Consider the following 19,000-nt stretch of genomic DNA (forward strand, 5'->3'; position numbering starts at 1 on the left):
TTGAGCAAAGCCAATCGAGTCTAACAATAGATTAAATGCAGTGTTGAGGCTGTCATTCTCAGCATCTCTGTGGATGTTAAAATCACCCACTATAATTATCTTATCTGAGCTAAGCACTAAGTCAGACAAAAGGTCCGAAAACTCACAGTAACGACCAGGTGGAGGATAGATAACAACAAATAAAACTGGTTTTTGGGGCTTCCAATTTGGATGGACAAGACTAAGAGTCAAGCTTTCAAATGCATTAAAGCTCTTTCTGGGTTTTTGATTAATTAATAAGCTGGAGTGAAAGATTGCTGCTAATCCTCCGCCTCGGCCCATGCTTCGAGCATTCTGACAGTTAGTGTGACTCAGGGGTGTTGACTCATTTAAACTAACATATTCATCCTGCTGTAACCAGGTTTCTGTAAGGCAGAATAAATCAATATGTTGATCAATTATTATATAATTTACTAAAAGGGACTTAGAAGAGAGAGACCTAATGTTTAATAGACCACATTTAACTGTTTTAGTCTGTGGTGCAATTGAAGGTGCTATATTATTTTTTCTTTTTGAATTTTTATGCTTAAATAGATTTTTGCTGGTTATTGGTGGTCTGGGAGCAGGCACCTCTCTACGGGGATGGCGTAATGAGGGGATGACAGTGGGAGAGAAGCTGCAGAGAGGTGTGTAAGACTACAACTCTGCTTCCTGGTCCCAACCCTGGATAGTCACGGTTTGGAGGATTTAAGAAAATTGGCCAGATTTCTAGAAATGAGAGTTGCTCCATCCAAAGTGGGATGGATGCTGTCTCTCCTAACAAGACCAGGTTTTCCCCAGAAGCTTTGCCAATTATCTATGAAGCCCACCTCATTTTTTGGACACCACTCAGACAGCCAGGAATTCAAGGAGAACATGCAGCTAAACATGTCACTCCCGGTCCGACTGGGGAGGGGCCCAGAGAAAACTACAGAGTCCGACATTGTTTCTGCAAAGTTACACACTGATTCAATATTAATTGTAGTGACCTCCGATTGGCGTAACCGGGTGTCATTACTGCCGACGTGAATTACAATCTTACCAAATTTACGCTTAGGCTTAGCCAGCAGTTTCAAATTTCCTTCAATGTCGCCTGCTCTGGCCCCCGGAAGACAACTGACTATGGTTGCTGGTGTCGCTAACTTCACATTTCTCAAAACAGAGACGCCAATAACCAGAGTTTGTTCCTCGGCGGGTGTGTCGCCGAGTGGGGAAAAATGGTTAGAGATGTGAACGGGTTGGTGGTGTACACGGGGCTTCTGTTTAGGACTACGCTTCCTCCTCACAGTCACCCAGTCAGCCTGCTTTCCCGGCTGCTCGGGATCTGCTGGAGGGGAACTAACGGCGGCTAAGCTACCTTGGTCCGCACCAACTACAGGGGCCTGGCTAGCTGTAGGATTTTCCAAGGTGCGGAGCCGAGTCTCCAATTTGCCCAGCCTGGCCTCCAAAGCTACGAATAAGCTACACTTATTACAAGTACCATTACTGCTAAAGGAGGCCGAGGAATAACTAAACATTTCACACCCAGAGCAGAAAAGTGCGGGAGAGACAGGAGAAGCCGCCATGCTAAACCGGCTAAGAGCTAGTAGCTGTGCTAAGCTAGCGGATTCCTAAAAACACACAAAGTGAATAATGTGTAAATAATTTAGAGGTGATTCAGCAGAGGGAGTGCTTTAGTTAAGGCACGTGAAGATTACACTGTGAAACAAATCGTTATCTAGTTAACTAGATCAATCTAACTGCGCAGATTAAACAGCTAACAGATACAGCAAAACACCGCTGTGCTCCGGAACAGGAAGTGATACAATACCGCAGTGAGAGCCAACCACCAGTAGAGGCAGTAGTGGTTTGAGTCTTTCATTTTTAGGATCTCACCGATCACTGGGTCTGTCTTCTGGCCCTTCCGCAGCTCAGCAAGGTCAATGGGTTGCAGGGGTTCTCTGCTGTTTGACTTTGCGACAGAGCCAGGGCAGCAACCCAGACGATGTCACCCTCCTTGCCTGTCTTGCAGCCTTCCCATGTGGTGGAGACTGTCTCTCTCGGCAGCTCTTCTGTACATTCAGAAACAAAAGCATTAATGTCGAGTGGAATTCTTGACAGTGTGTCTGCGTCAACATTTAATTTGCCTGGTCTGTAGTGTATGTCAAATCTAAAATCAGATCATTCTCCCACCCACCGGAACCCAACAGCAGTCAATTTGGCAGTCCGCATGGCATATGTTAAAGGGTTATTGTTGGTGAAGATGGTAAAGTAGGGCGCATAGAACAGGTAGTCCCTAAATTTCTTACAGACGGCCCACTTAAGGGCTAGGAACTCCAGTTTTCTTGAGTGAAGCCTGTAATTCTTTTCAGCCGGTGTGAGGGTTCTCAAGCCGTACCCTATCACCCGGAGTTTACCGCCCTGGTTCTGGTAAAGGACAGCTCCCAGCCCTTTATCAGAAGCATCCGTGTGAAGCACGAACGGCAACTCGAAATCTGGATAGGCAAGAACAGGGGGGTTAGCAAGCATTTCAATGAGTTTACACAGTGTCTCTTGGTGGAGTTCAGTCCACTGGACTGGGGTCTTGGATGGCAGCTGTGTACCCTCACCCTTCTGTCCCCCACACCTCCGCTGAGACTGCTCTCGGTTTCTTTTGGGCTGCAACAGTTCATAGATAGGATTTGCGAGTCTCGAGAAATCCTGAATGTATGACCTGTAGTAGCTCAAAAATCCAACAATCCTCCTCACATCTCCAACAGTTGCAGGTTTTTCCTTTTCCAAAGCATACAATGCATCCAAGTCCTTAGGATCAATGCGCACACCCTCAGCTGAGACCAAGCGACCTACATATCTCACCTCTCGTTTGAACAGGTCGCATTTTGTGGGTCTGAGCTTGACCCCGTGACCTTGCAGGGCTCTCAGGACCTTTCTCAGCCATTCCACATGTTCCTCAAATGTGCGCGCATAACACAGGATGCCATCCAGATATGGGATACAACACTCATCATGGGGGGGGGGCAAGCATCTCTTCCATACTGCGTTGAAATGCAGCAGGTGCGTTGGTTAGCCCGAAGGGTATGCATACCCACTCATATAAACCCCAGGGGGTAATGAACGCAGTGAGGTGGCGCGACCCCTCGGCTATGAACCCCTGGTGATACGCCTTCCCCTGATCTAAAATGGAAAACCAACTGTACCCACCCAAAGTGTCTGTGAGGTCTTGGATTCTCGGTAAGGGGTGGCGATCTGGAACAGTGCGCTGGTTAAGGAGACGGTAATCGATACAGAGTCTGAGCGTCCCATCTTTTTTACGCACACACACGACAGGTGCTGAGTAAGGGGATTTAGATTTTACAATCCACCCTTTAGCTAGAAGGTCCTCAATATACTCCTTTACCTCCCTATAAAGGGGTTTTGGTATGGAGGCATATGATTTCTGAATGGGAGTATTGTCGTTGAGTGTGATGGACATTTCTAAGCTCGTTATACACCCCATGTCATTGTCGTCTCGTGCGAATGCTCCTGACTCCTCTCGTAACATCTCCTTCACAATCTCCTGCTGATTCTGACTTAGGTGGCTAATGTCAACTGGTGGATCCCATTTTTCCACCACGCTGCCTCTCTCAGTACTCCTGTCCTGCTGAGTTTGGGAAGGTTCATCAGCATTAGCTACCTGAGAAACACTTGGTGTATCTGGGTGTAGCTCATCAGTCTGCACTATTTTAACTACTGACTCAATGCTCCCTAGCACACTTCTACTGAACAGAGTTACATTATGTTTTGTATGATTGCCTATGGGGATTTTGACATAAGGAGCTTTTTCATGACAAATCTCTATTACGCTGTCACCAACATCAAGCTGTTGTAACTGAGGGTTGTTCTCACTGGGTTCAAAGAGCACGAGTGACTTTGATGTGTCAAATGTGGATGGTACTTTACACTTAACAAGCTTAACCTGACTAGCTGAAACAACTACATCATATAGTTCCACTTTAAGCACACTCTGATTTACATCACTGTCACTGGTGAGTTTTGTCTGGATGAAGTTGACTAATGTGGTGGCTTTGTCATCTTGCAGGTTCATTGCACCACAAATTAGGCTCACAAGTGTGGGCATGAGATCAGCGCCATCCTTTGTTCCCAGAATCAGTTGCTTGACCACATTGAAGCCAATCAGGGGGCGATCTAAGGGCATGCTACTCACCAAGAAGGGTACTTGGATCACTAAGTTTGGGTCACTGTTGTTTGGGAGAGTCACCATCACTCCCATCCAACCGTCATATGGCAAGGGCTCACCATTGACAGCAAGCACACTGAGAGTCTTTTGTCCCATCAGTTCGGCCAGTGGACGCAGCTTGTGATCAGGAAGGTAAGTCTTTACCCACTGGCGGTCGAGGATACTCACTTGGGCACCAGTGTCCAGTAGACAGTCCATTGCATAGTTGTTGATGTAGCATTTGATGTTGCATTTCCTTCCTACTAGCTGAGCCACTCTTTCATGGGCATCAGTCTCTTGGCTCGTGAGTGAGGGACTGATGCAGCTGGTTTGTACTTGAGTCTTTTGTCCTGGTTGCAGCTCTGCCTTTATGATGGATGGGCGGTTGTCGTTGCTTAGGGCGCGGAAATCAGCAGAGGGCTGACCTGGGCTCTTTGCTTTCCACCTTTTGAGACATCCTGCTGCCCGGTGCCCTGCGTCACCACAGATGAAACAATGATTACATGAGTCTGTACCTTTTTCAATGCAACTAGGGCAACTATATTGCTTTGCTGTTGGTCTGGGTCTTGGTTGAGTGTGGGCACACAAACAGTATTGTTCTGCAGTCTTTGTGGCTGTGAGAGCTTCCACTACTTTGGTCAGAGCATCAACTTTTGCACTCAGTTCCTCAATCACTTTATTTTTATTCTTTGCTTTAGAGTCTGTTGTTTTTTCGGTGTCCTGATCAGTCTCAATCTGAGTGGTGTGAGCATGTGTTACCTTTTGGCGAGGATTACATCCCAGTCGTCGCTGTCGCTCATTCTCCTCGCTGGATACTTTATTCACGTGTCATATCAGCGCTTCATCTGATACAGTACAGTCAGAGAGTAGTGGCTTGAGTTCATTACAAATGTCACTGTACTTGGGGAGGAGACCCTGATGAATTGTACGTAGAAACACATTCTGGACTGTGCGGGGCTCGTACTCAATGTCCAAGTTGTCCTGTTTGGAAGCGAACATGACTGTCTGTTTCAGTCCTATCATCCGATAGAGAAACTGTTGGGGACTCTCCTGTTCCTGTTGTTTGGTGCTCATTAACTCCTGAAATAACTCTCTTCTGCTCTTTTCACTCAGGTGTGACCGCACAAAGCTTCTGAGCTCACTGAGTGTTAAGTCATCCTTGTTAATCAGCATATCTTTAAATTGTCCTGGTTTGATGATGCGAAGGACACCTTGGATGATTTCACTCTCTGTGTACTTCGCGATCAGTCCCTCATCAACCTGCTTACACAGTCCATGATAGCTGATGTCGGATGTGCTGTCCCCAACCTGACCCCCGTAAACTTTGAATTCCCTGCACTGGAGGAATGACAGGTCTCTTAGGGAAACCGTGCTATCAGGTTTACTGTGTGCTGAATCTGTTGTAGGGTAGTTGTTGGCTCTGTCTTCTACTCAACAGTGTGGCTGTTGTCTAACAGTGGAGATAAGTGTATGCTGAACTGATGCTGCTCTAAACTCAGTTAGCTCTTTACTCAGAGCTTTATAGTTAGCCATTAGCACTCCATACTCTGCTGATTGTGGATTTGTAGACTCACTAGTAAGTATCTTGGCTGAATTACTTTCTGTGTTACTCTGATGAGCTTCTGTGGTAGAGAAAGGTGATGACATCTGTGTAGCAACCTCATTCTCTACTTCTACAGGTCGACTAAGTTCAGTAACTCGTCTAGCAGTAAGGTCAGCGACCGCATCTCTCAAACACAACAAATGAGAAACTCCCTGGTCCTCTAGGTCAAGCAGTGTTTTACAATTCAGGTAAGTACATAGGTAGTCAACACAACTCTCCTCATTGTCCCTTACTGCACTTACAGGATCCAAATCTGGTACTGGTGAGAGGGCTTTCACCAGTTCATAGAGTTCCTCTGCTGTCAGTGTGTGCAGACTCTTTATCTTCTGCACCAGTTCCTTCCTTTCAACGTCTCCCATGTTGTATTCTTTCTGTTAGCAGTGTTTCACAGTACTGAAACCTTTGAGCAAGCAGTGCTGCACTCCTCCAGCTGCGGATCCCCTCACACTCTGTGGTCCCGTGGCTGCCTCAGTCATACACCTGCCGCTCCAACACACCGGTCCTGTGATGTCTGCCTTGGGTTCGTGGGTTAATGGATCAGCATCGCCTCGCATATGACGCTGATCCCAGCGGTGCCACCAAAATTCTGTTACAGGCCTCAGGTTGAGTGACCTGATCACTGAAAATAAAAACGTCCTGTATTGACAGGGAAGAAGAGACAGGAGTCACTTGTGTGTTTCTTCATGGCGGGCTCGTAGCTGTCTCTTTTATTAAACAGAATCTCACAATTCCCTTTACTTTATTCAGTTCTTCACAAAACTGTTTTACTTGTTAAACATACTTTATAAATTCTCAAACTCAAATTACTGTCTCATATTCTTAATATGGCTTGAAATAAAATACAAATAAATAAAACATACTTGTGTACTCAATTAGATTTCCACTGCTTTAACCAAAACAATCATGTTGTTCTTGTGTTTTTAACATCTTGAATCATGTTCTTCTTATGTTTTTAACATCTTGAATAGACTTGACTACACTGTAACTGCCCGGTCAAACACACACTCATACTGTACACATTAACCACAATACTAGTATCGTGTTTATGTGCTCTTTTAACTGGACCCAAAACGGTAAGCTTGAACATTCACATAAGCAAATTAATTCACACTGCAACTCTAAAATACCGTCACTCACAAAAGCAAATGAAAATAAATGTACAGGAGCACTACAAGGCCTAATAAAACCATCAGCAGACCGCCATTTTGTGCCATTGTTCCTAATGGGGGAGAGCGGAGCTATTTCTCTTTAAGCTATCACACTGTTTACATCACTATTTCTACATCTAAAACTTCATCTCTACACTCCACGGGTTTTTAACAATCATTTAACTCGAATTGTGGTTGTTTGACACACTATACTAACTTGTATTGACAGGGAAGAGAGACAGGAGTCACTTGTGTGTTTCTTCATGGCGGGCTCATAGCTGTCTGGGGAACGTCAGCCTGACGCGCACACCACAACCACGCTCACGCAAGGGGATACTCCTTCTTGTGGTAAAATTAGAGACCTACACTCTGACACTCTCCTTAGGAAACACATTCAGTGGGCTAGTCTTTTCATACAAAAAACAAACAAAAAACAAATAAAATATAATAATTCAAAATTTGTGACCATACATATTTGTAGGTGTCACACTACTACTACTACTACTACTACTACTACTACTACTACTACTACTACTAATAATAATAATAATAATAATAATAATAATAATAGTGTGTATATGATAAAATTAATCAAAACCATCAAAAAATCATAATGAAAAAAAGGTTGTTTTTTTTTTTTTTTCTAAAAACTTTTGAGGTCTAACATTCTAAAAACATTCTGGACTCACACACCGTTCCACCTCATTATAGAAACTTTGCACAATTTATTACCAAACTTGAAAAATGTCAGTTACCCATTTTATAAACAATACCCAATCTAGAGCCTATGTATCTGTAGCCTATGTAAAAATGACAGCAAAAAACAGATAACAGGATTGGAAAAACACACACAGATGTGTGGTCTGACAAACATTATATATATATATATATATATATATATATATATATATATATATATATATATATATATATATATATATATATATATATATATATATATATATATATATATATATATATAGATAGACTCACTTTTATTGTCACTCGACCCGTACAGGCAGAACGAAATACAGTTTCTCAAGGTCTTGCAATATAAACTTTTCAATGTACAATATGCACACCCCTGTGGCTATAGAATATATGTACAAGGCACAGCGTCAGCAGCAGCAGCAGCATTAGAGTATTAAGAAGATGCCAATGTGCATGTAGTGCAATGTTCACAGTTTGGTGATGGATGTTGAACTGTTCAACATTCTGACAGCATTCGGGTAGAAGCTGTTTTTCAGTATGGATGTTTTTGACCGGATGCTGCATAGCCTCCTTCCAGAGGGAAGGGGTGTGAACAGACTGTGCACAGGTGGATGCAGGTGGCTTTGTCTCTACATCTGGAGATGTAGATGTCCCCAATGGGTGGTAAGCTGCAACCTATGGTCCTCTGTGCAGACTTCAACACCCGCTGCAGCGCTTTCTTCTCCACCACTGTGCAGCCACCATACCACACAGGGAGGCAGCAGGACAGGACACTCTCCACTGCACAGCTGTAGAAGGCCCTGAGGACCTTGGTGTTCAGTCCGGCCCTTCCCAGTTTCCTCAAAAAATAGAGATGTTGGTGGGCTTTCTTTTTTTTTTTTTTTTACTTTTTTTTTTTAAAGAAGTTTTATGGCATACATAAGCAACAAACGTGGGCAGGTACAGGAGTACAAATAAAAAGAAGATATTTTTTTTTACAGTTTGTCAACATTGTCAGTGTCCATGGATTGTACAAAACAGTCCCATCTTTTCCAGTACTTTTCTTTGTGTTGTTGTAGGTGGAGGCGGAATGTTATAAGTTCCATTGTTCTTATGTGTGTCACAATTTGTATTAGGAGAGACATTGAAGGAATGTCTTTTTTGAGCCAACACTTAGTGATGGCTTTCTTTGCCGCAACAAGAATAATCCTTAATAGGTACAAGTCCATTTGACCTAATCCCTTTGGAGGGACACACAGGAACAAAGAGCAAAATGACAGGTCCAAATGAATACCCAGTACCCACCAAAAAAAAAAACAAAACAAAAAAAAACGATGGCAGGGCATGACCAAAATATATGAACTTGATCTGCTTCGATAGATCCACATTCCTTCCAGCAAGAAAACTGAATTCCCATGACTTTTGATTTCCTAATAGGAGTAATGAAAAAACGAACTAAACTTTTCCAGCAGAAGTCTCTCCAGATAGGCAAGTTTGTTGTACAATTTTGAGACTTCCATCCCTCCAACCAGAGTTCTTCTGGTATTTCAACTTTCAAATCTTTATCCCATTGTTTTTTTCACATGAAGATACATTTCATTATTAGTTATTAATTCAGAATCTTATAAATTCTTCCTACAATTTTTTTGTTATTACACCCTTTGTAGATATCAACAAAGACCTGAACTAGGTTGGACGGATTTCCGGATGAGACACATCGTATTTCCTTAACAAAATAATGGCGTAATTGGAGATATCTGAAAAAGTCATGTTTACTGAGACCAAATCTGAGTGAGAGATTCTGAAAACTGTCCATCTGGCCTTTAGAAATGATACTGCTAAGGACACTTAAACCTAATTGGGACCATTGTTTAAATCTAAAATCATGAATTGCTGGTGCAAAGTGTGGATCACACAGTTTTAACTTGTCTTTGGAGATGAAACATCTTTACAACTTGCAGCCATATTTTAATAGATGAACACAAGCAAAAATTTCCTAGCTGTATAGTTGTTTTAGCACAATGTGCACAGCCTAGTACTGACTGTAATTGCACTTCAGTCAGGGAAAGCTCCAAACCCTTCCACATTGCCACATAGGATTCATCATACCAGAGGACAAGCGGCCTCAACTGGGCTGCAATATAATAATGCCTAAGACAAGGTAAAGCCAAACCTCCGCTGTCCCTTGGTAAATGGAGAATAGTGTATTTTATTCATGGCTTCTTTGAGTTCCACACAAACCTAGATATACATTTGTCCCATTCTCTGAATTGGCTCTGAGGGATTTCCACAGGTAATGCATTAAATAGATACAACAATTTAGGTAAGATTACCATTTTAATCGATCTAATTCTTTCTCCAATGTCTAGTGAGAGCAAGGCCCATCTGTCTAGGTTCTTATTGATTTTCTTTGTAATATTTTTGTAGTTAAATATGAAAATGGAAGGGAGGTCCTTTGGTATGGTTACCCCCAAGTATTGAATATGTGATAAGTTCTAGTTGAAATCATATTTTTAACTGGTTCTTGAGTAGGGTTATAATTGAACAAAAGAGCTTGGGTTTTATTCACATTAAGAGAGTATCCTGAAAGAGATCCGAACATTTTAAGGGCATTCATAAGCAGAGGTATGCCATTTCCTGGGTTTAAGAGTGTTACTAGTACATCATCAGCATACAAGCACATTTTATATTCTGTACCTTTATATTTATACCTTTCAATTCTTTTTCCTGTCTTATCATCTGGGCTAAGGGTTCAATAAACAAACTGAATAGAAATGGACTTAAAGGGCAACCTTGAAGGCAGCCTCTTTGGAGTTTTATTGGACTTGATAGGCCACCATTTATTTTTATCATTGCTGTTGGGGATATGTATAAGGCTTTAACCCTTTATCTACTGGCCTGTAGTTGTTGAGGCAGGATGGTGCAGAGCTGGGGCGTCACCATCCCCCCTTTACTGGGGCACGTGCCCCAGTATAAATACAACGATTAATTTTCAATAATAAATATTTATCATACATTAATTCAGATATGTTGCAAGAGTATTAACTCCAAACAGAGGATATAGCTCATGCGCACATTCTGTATATGTCAGTGCATATCACTGTGCATGAGCTGCAGGTGAACTCCACACACGCAGCATGCAGCTTTCCCTTAGAGTCCCTTGATTGGGAGAGTTACAACTTGTCGTAACTCTCTCAATCAAGGGACTCTAATGTCGAGTGCGGAGCAGCAGGACACTGAGCGCACAGCGCAGTTTGAGGTGTTGTGACACAACAACAGTTAATTTTATATTATTGTTTTTTAAAAATTAAACCAAATTACATTATACTAACTGAAAACATTATTGCATGACTTCTGCAGATGAATATAAAGAAATTCTTAATCCGAAGCAGGGACAGGGAAGCAGTAAGGGGAGATGAGAAAGAGAGAGGTAAGTTCTGGTGATAAATTAGCTGGTTAAGCTAGACAGCTAATTTAGCGATGCTGTTAGCAAGTCCATACTTAAATGCCTATATAAATATAAATTTGTGCAGTGCTGAGCTGTATTCTGTGCAGCAAATCAAATCCCTGAGCTGGGTGCTACAGTCAAACAAAGGCAGAAGCAGAAACGCACTGAAGTTCATGTGGTGGAGTCTAGTGTGTCTAGTTGTGGAGTGACCTCAGTGATTCAGAGAAGCTGAAAAGAAACATGTTTCTACCTTGCCTAGACAGGATGGTTGCTGAGATGGATGAGTGTTTTATATCTCTTAGTGGCCAAATTCTCAGAGGTATTCAGGCCTGTAACCCTGAATCAGACAGCTTTCTCTGTGAGGAGCACCTCAGTGGTCTGGCATATCATTACGATGTTGGTCTGAAATCAGAGGAGGTTTAGTGGCCAAAAACTATCTAGCCTCCAAAAAAGAAAGCCTTGCAATCAAGGATATGCAGTGTGTTTTCAACTTGCTGAATAACATCATGTTCCCAACACTAACACAGGTCATTCAGATCGCATTAACAATCCCAGTCAATAAGCTGTAGTTGTGAAAGGTCACTCAGTGTGTTGAGACGGCTCCACACTTGGCTGAGGTGCACAATGGGACAAGACAGACTTCACCAGCTTGCTGTCTGCAGTTGAGAAGGAAGAACTTTCAAAGCTGAGTCAGAGTCAGGTGATTGACCACTTTGTGAAAATGAAAAATACGTGGTACGCTTTAATGCTATCACTTGAACTATAACCCTGAAAACTAGGTAATAATCATGACTCTGGAATGTCTGTGAAGAGAGTTCTGACTTGCCATTATTTGTTATGACTTATATGCTTTTGCTGCCATGTTGAAAATGTTCATGTTTATTAAAAATAAACATGTTCCTACACTCATTAATACCTCAAGTAGTAGTTTTGGTAAGAATGTGGCAGTGGGACTGGGCAGTGTGTGTGTGTGTGTGTGTGTGTGTGTGTGTGTGTGTGTGTGTGTGTGTGTGTGTGTGTGTGTGTGTGTGTGTGTGTGTGTGGGAGGAGGGGGATATGCGGTAGGGGGCCTGTGCCCCAGTAGAGCTTTATGCCTAGCAACGCCCCTAAAAGGTCTTTGGCACAGGGATTATCCTTGATGTCTTGAGGCATGGCTGAACTCTGGCTTGGGACAGAGAGGTGTTGAATATATCCGCCAGAACCTCAGACAGCTGGTGTGCACTGTGTTTTAGGACCCTCCCTGGTATTCCGTCAGGGCCCGGGGCCTTTCGGGGGTTGATCCTCCTCCTACTGCGTCCCGATGCGCGGACCCGTCTGCACGTCTTTCATTAAAAAAATCTCCTTTAACAGTGGAATATCCGGATAAAATGCTGAAACCGACTTCTTCTGAAACTTCTCTGTTCTCTCACGACGTCCTGGATCAATAGAGCCTGAAATGTGGAGGTTTTAAGCTTGAAACAGGCTGATGACGCCGCCTGAGAGCGCTGCGTGACGTCTCGCACTGTGGGAAGTCCTTAAAGCGACAGTGTCACCTCAAAATCTCTCATCAGCCGTTAAAATTTTCACTGAAAACCAGCTTAATTTTTCAAACCATGTCCACTTCGATGTGTCTCACAGGTTTAGAAAAAGGTTTGATCAAACAAAGCGCCAGTCTCTCAGCAACTTCTCAGACAAAGGAATTCTGACGAGGGGCTGGACGACTCCTCCCACAAGGAGTGCTCACAGGTGAATGACGTCACCGACAGGCGTGGAAAAACTCACGCATGCGCACGAGGGTTCAAGCATGTCTGACATAAAAACATATGAATGAAATCCATATAGTTTTTGAAAAAAATAAAAAGGACCGTTACTTTATGGACAGACCTCGTATATATATATATATATATATATATATATATATATATATATATATATATATATATATATTCCAATGAAAATACCTTCTTGTATAAAAAATGGTGTCAATAGTGTTCAGAGACCAGCTGATCAATCACCAATATCCAGAAACACTGCTGCCTTCTCTGGGGTCGAGCTCATTTGAAATGGGCAGACGCAAAGTGGAAAAGTGTGCTTTGGTCTGATGAGTCCACATTTCAAATTGCTTTTGGAAATCATGGACGTCTTGTCCTCCAGGCAAAAGAGGAAAAAGTCCATCCAGATTGTTACCAGCACAAAGTTCAAAAGCCAGCATCTGTGATGGTATGGGGGTGTGTTATTGCCCATGCTATGGGCAACTTACACATATGTGATGGCACCATCAATGCTGAAAGGTACATCCAGGTTTTGGAGCAACACATGCTGCCATCCAAGCAACGTCTTTTTCAGGGACGTCCCTGCTTATTTCAGCAAGACAATGCCAAGCCACATTCTGCACGTGGTACAACAGTGACAGTGTGGCTTTGTAGTAAAAGAGTACAGATACTAGACTGGCCTGCCTGCAGTCCAGACCCGTCGCCTATTGAAAATGTGTGGCACATTATGAAGCGCAAAATACAACAACGGAGACCCCGGACGGTTGAACAACTGAAGTCGTACATCAAGCAAGAATGGGAAAGAATTCCACCTACAAAGCTTCAACAATTAGTGTCCTCAGTTCCCAAACGCTTACTGAGTGTTGTTAGAAGGAAAGGTGGTGTAACACAGTGGTAAACATACCAATGTCCCAGCTTTTTGAAACGTGTTGCAGGCATCCATTTCAAAATGAGCAAGTATTGCACAAAAACAATAAAGTTTATCAGTTTGAACATTAAATATCTTGTCTTTGTGGTGTATTCAGTTGAATATAGGTTGAAGAGGATTTGCAAATCATTGTATTCTGTTTTTATTTACATTTTACACAACGTACCAACTTCATTGTAATTGGGGTTGTAAAACCACACACCATAAAAAAATACCCCAATGTATTGAATCCCTCTTATTGAGCGGACAACATAAGTATGGACCGTCTATTCCTGTGCAGATGACCCATGGCCATAGACGCACAGTTATGACATGACATAAATGAAGCAGTGCACTCTGATCATGTCCACATCTGCTGGCCCAGCGTGTCCAGCATGTGCATGTCCTGCCCGACGCGTGTCCTGTGGGTCGCGTGCTGCAGGACAGACTATGCACCATGTGGAACAGAGCTCACGTGGGTGACATGACATTCAGATAACCTGCTGTGCGTTCTGATCTGATGGCCCGTTTCACCTGGGACAGCCTGTCAATGTGTGCGCCATATGTTCACTCACTGCAGCCCGTCACAACAGCGATATATGTTTTTATGTATGTCCATTTGAGGACAGCAAGCAGACATACGTGCATCACACTGGATAGTTGTTACGTCATGTCCGTCAAAACACGGTACGTGTTCTCCAGCCGTGACGTCCAGAACCGGTGATCTCAACAGCAGCTGCTTTCGGTGGCCACACCCCGTATCTGTTCAGCGCACAAACCAATGTGGCACTGTTTCTGTGTTATGTGATCATTTTTTTTATGTAATTGTGAATGTAGCTAGTGTAGTACTTATCAATATACCTGTCCTGGCTGTGGTCTCTGTGTTTTTAATGTCACACCTTGTGTGCACTAAGCCATCATTTGCAAATGTCAGTGAATCTCTGCTCCCCATCTGTACATATGTACATATCAGCAGTACATGCAAGTGCGCTGAAATAATGCAACTGGAGCAACAGTGAAGACAGTTTATTTAAATTCTGTAAATAAACAAAAGGGTTCAGTGACTCTTGGAAAAAAATGTATCAAATAACAAAGACTTGACCTTTGGTTGTTAAAAAAACAGACTTTATATTAGCTGATTTTCTATAACTTGGTAACTTGCTCGAAGTATTGGGTGGTGGTCAAGTGGTTAAGTGTACATGGTGACAGTACGTAAGGTTCCTGGTTTAACACCCCCCCCCACCCCACCCCTCCCTGCACATTCTCCAATATAGAGATGTGTCTGGAAGGGCATCCAGGCTGGTGTAGGATTGAAACTTATGAGTACAGTAGATTATCATATCACTGAAACTGGAAGTTATAACCCCAGCCTGACTAGTGTTCTGAGGTCAAAAAAACAGAAATATACCTAAGATTGTACCGCTGAGATTTTTTTTTTCCTTGTTGAAGATGTAATCAATTGTGTGACAGTAAACATACTTTATACTGCTTTAATTTAGAGCAATGCTGATTGTTGTATGAGCACAAGGCATTATAGTCAGAAATGAAATCACAGTGTAAGGGTTAGGGTTCATACCATTTATACCTTGCGACAGCTCGGCATCCTGGCCAGGGTGTAGCCTGCCTCATACCTGTTGACTGCTCTGATAGGCTCCAGTCCCCCATGACCTGTAACTGGAGCAAGTCAGGAAATATTAAACAGTTTTTGTTGAAGACGAGTCAAATTATTTTTTTACACACCCTATTTTGGGGGGAACATGTTCAGAACCTGAAGCCAAAAACCAGGGTTAATGAATCAACCATTTGCCATGGTGATAATCACCATCATGGCACCAAATACCTGACTGTGACTGTTAGGTTTGAAAAGCCTGCTCACACATAGTAAATATTGGTATGTTGATATTGCTTCCTGGTACAGCCCTTATGTTTTGTTCTGTCTGCACACCTGCACTTATGTTAATTCACTCACCTGTCGCCAATTCATTTATCATTCTGGCAGTGTTTCAGTTCTGGGTTTTGCCTGAATCTGCCACTCTGTTGAGGGAATTTACTTTCCAAAACTCAGCCCTTTCATATTTTCACTTCACCATGTCTGTCAGCTATTGTCTTGTCCACTATTCTGCCTATCTGTCAGTCCATCTGTCTTTGTTTCACCCACTGGCTTTAGTCATCAGAGTGTTCTTAGTCATCATCATTCTCAAACCTTTGGTCCAGTCTTCCCAATGCATCACAAAGTATATAATTCCACTGCTGCTCCCTGCTCACAAGTCTCTGGTCCTTCTGTTTATCAATCTGCATAGCACCTTTACCCATCATCTTTCATTTTCCCACTGCCGATCCCATGGTATCGTCCATCGCCAGTATTTGCAGTATCTGACATCAGCCATCTGAGTATTTCTCAATTCCAAAGATAAGCTAGGTCAGTCCTGTGAGCCTCAGGATGTTGTGAATTTTATGCTTTAGTGTGTACTGTCATCATTCTTTTTCAATTATGAAGTGTGGTCCCTGCTCTGTTGCATAAAGTAAAACTTTCTGCATCTAAGAACTGTGTTTGTGTCCTGTGATTGGGTTCTATTCCTGTGTGTAGTCTTACAAGATAAACATATTCCACTCTTTGTGTAGATTTATGCATAACTCAGGGGGCAGATTACCATGAAATATATTGAATATCTTGATGTTTATTTATGAGTGAATAACTGCATGACCATCCACAAGAAAAGGCTGACTTTTCAGCCGCAACATGACTGCTTTTTGCAAAAGGTTAGGTGTCATATCTATTGTCAAGACAAAGCAAGGAATCATGGAAATGTTTTTTGCCACACTCTGCTTTTATTGTTCTCTTTTGTCATTTCCCTGTTCCAATTTGTCCACAATGTCAGAGATCTTATTTACTCATCATAACATTCATTATAGGGATGTCCCGATCCGATCACGTGATCGGAAATCGGGCCTGATCACCTGGTTTCAGACTTGATCGAAATCGGACGTTGCATCCCGATCAGGATTCTGATACAGATTTTATCCTCATTATTTTGATCAGCGCTATTTCAAGCTCATTATTGCAGATTAATGGGCCTTTCATGCATCAGAAGCATCAGAGGCATGAGACGTGTTGCTTTTTAGAGGCGTCAGAAGCATCGCTTTAGCTCGGCTTTTGACGTGACGCTTCTGACGGGAGCACGCATTGCCGCTTGTCGGCAGGCTGACACAGTCAAAGTTCAACCCAATCTTTTTTTAATTGAACAAAAGAAAAAACATAAGTTCAACCGAACATTCTCGTACACGCGTGCGGCTGAAACCGATTCCAGAGGAGAAAAGGGAATAACAGTTGCGCAGTGAATTTGGGAAGAAGAGATGGAATTGTAACCCGGACAGAGATGGGGGGAGTTATGCGTGCAAAGTTTCTTTCACAGAACTGCTGTTTGTGTGTTTACGCGCTCAGCCTGACGCCTCGATGGAATGACAAGAGGATGATGGACACTTTCCCACCGAAACTCTTGCTCAGTCATCCCTCCATGCGCAGCAGGACCTGGTGCTGACCAAGTCCTCAGGACGACGATCTGTCATCTGATTAACAAAAAGAAAAAAACAAATTGTCCTGTGATCATTTGTCTGCAAAACAGAGCGAGAAATGGTGTGCACACTCATCACATTTAGGAGCACGTCTTAAAGAGCTTCCGTCTTCATTCACGTTCACTGTGCTGCTCTGAACTTGTTGAACACTGATAAAGCATCAGAGGAGTACACTGAGGACTGTTAGGATGCAAATGTAAGTTGTTTTTTTTTTTTTCTTTTACTTTTCAAGTTGACTTTTGAACTTTCAACGCTCTGAGCTGTGACGTGGCTTTGCGCTGTCCAAGAGGAATGATGTGTCGGGCCAAAACACGGAAGACTAGTGGCAGAAACCACTGATCTGTACAAATGGTAAATGGGCTGCATTTATATAGCACTTTTCAATCTGCATCAGACGCTCAAAGCGCTTTACAATTATGCCTCACATTCACTCCCATGTCAGGGTGCTGCCATACAAGGTGCTCACTACACACCGGGAGCAATAGGGGATTAAAGACCTTGCCGAAGGGCCCTTAGTGATTTTCCAGTGAAGCGGGGATTTGAACCACAGATCAGTGCAGAAACCACATGTATGAAGAAAAATCCTTGGAAATGTTTTTTGTTGTTGTTTGTTACCTCAAAATTTCTGATTACTGTTTAAAAAAGTTTAGAACACTTGTAATTAAAATAGCTAAATCAATAAATGGTTCTTTAAAAACCTTTCATCTATAAATTTAAGCCACCTGTTATTTCAGATTAGATAATTTCTTGTTTAACATAAGGAACCTTTGACATTTATTTTTAGACAAATAAAATAATATGGAAATTTGTACATTTTTTAAGTCTGGTAGATTATTACTTGATTGTTCAAGCTACCTCAAGGAGAAGTGCACTGTTTAAGTGATAAATAATAAAATAAGGTGATTAAAATAAAATTATTATATATTTAGCATTTGTTCATTGTTCATTCAGTTTTTTAAAATATCGGATTGGGACTCGGTATCGGCAGATACTCAGAATCAGATGACTCGGAATTGGATCGGGGCCAAAAAAAACCTGATTGGGACATCCCTAATTCATTCATTCATTTTCTATACCCCCAGCATATAACCCCAATTCCAATGAAGTTGGGACGTTGTGTAAAATGTAAATAAAAACAGAATAAAATGATTTGCAAATCCTCTTCAACGTACATTCAATTGAATACACCACCACCAATTGTTCATCACTGTGTCGCTGATGTACACATCACTCTGATGACTTCTTGTTTTCACACTATTAACAGTTTCCCATCATCACCTCTACGTGTAAGCAGTGGAGTAATAGCTGTTGAAATACAACCCCACTTCCACTGACGTTGTGTTAAAATGTAAATAAAAACAGGATACAATGATTTGCAAATCCTCTTCAACCTATATTCAGTTGAATATACCACAAAGACAAGATACTTAATCTTCAAACTGATAAACTTTATTGTCTTTGTGTAAATATTTGCTCATTTTGAAATGGATCCCTGCAACACGTTTCAAAAAAGCTGGGACAGTGGTATGTTTACTGTGTTACATCACCTTTCCTTCTAACTCAGTAAGTGTTTGGTAACTGAGGACACTAATTGTTGAAGCTTTGTAGGTGGATTTCTTTCCCATTCTTGCTTGATGTATGACTTCAGTTGTTCAACAGTTGTATTT

Source organism: Thalassophryne amazonica, chromosome 1, assembly GCF_902500255.1.
Source record: "Thalassophryne amazonica chromosome 1, fThaAma1.1, whole genome shotgun sequence".
In the NCBI taxonomy this organism is placed as follows: domain Eukaryota; kingdom Metazoa; phylum Chordata; class Actinopteri; order Batrachoidiformes; family Batrachoididae; genus Thalassophryne; species Thalassophryne amazonica.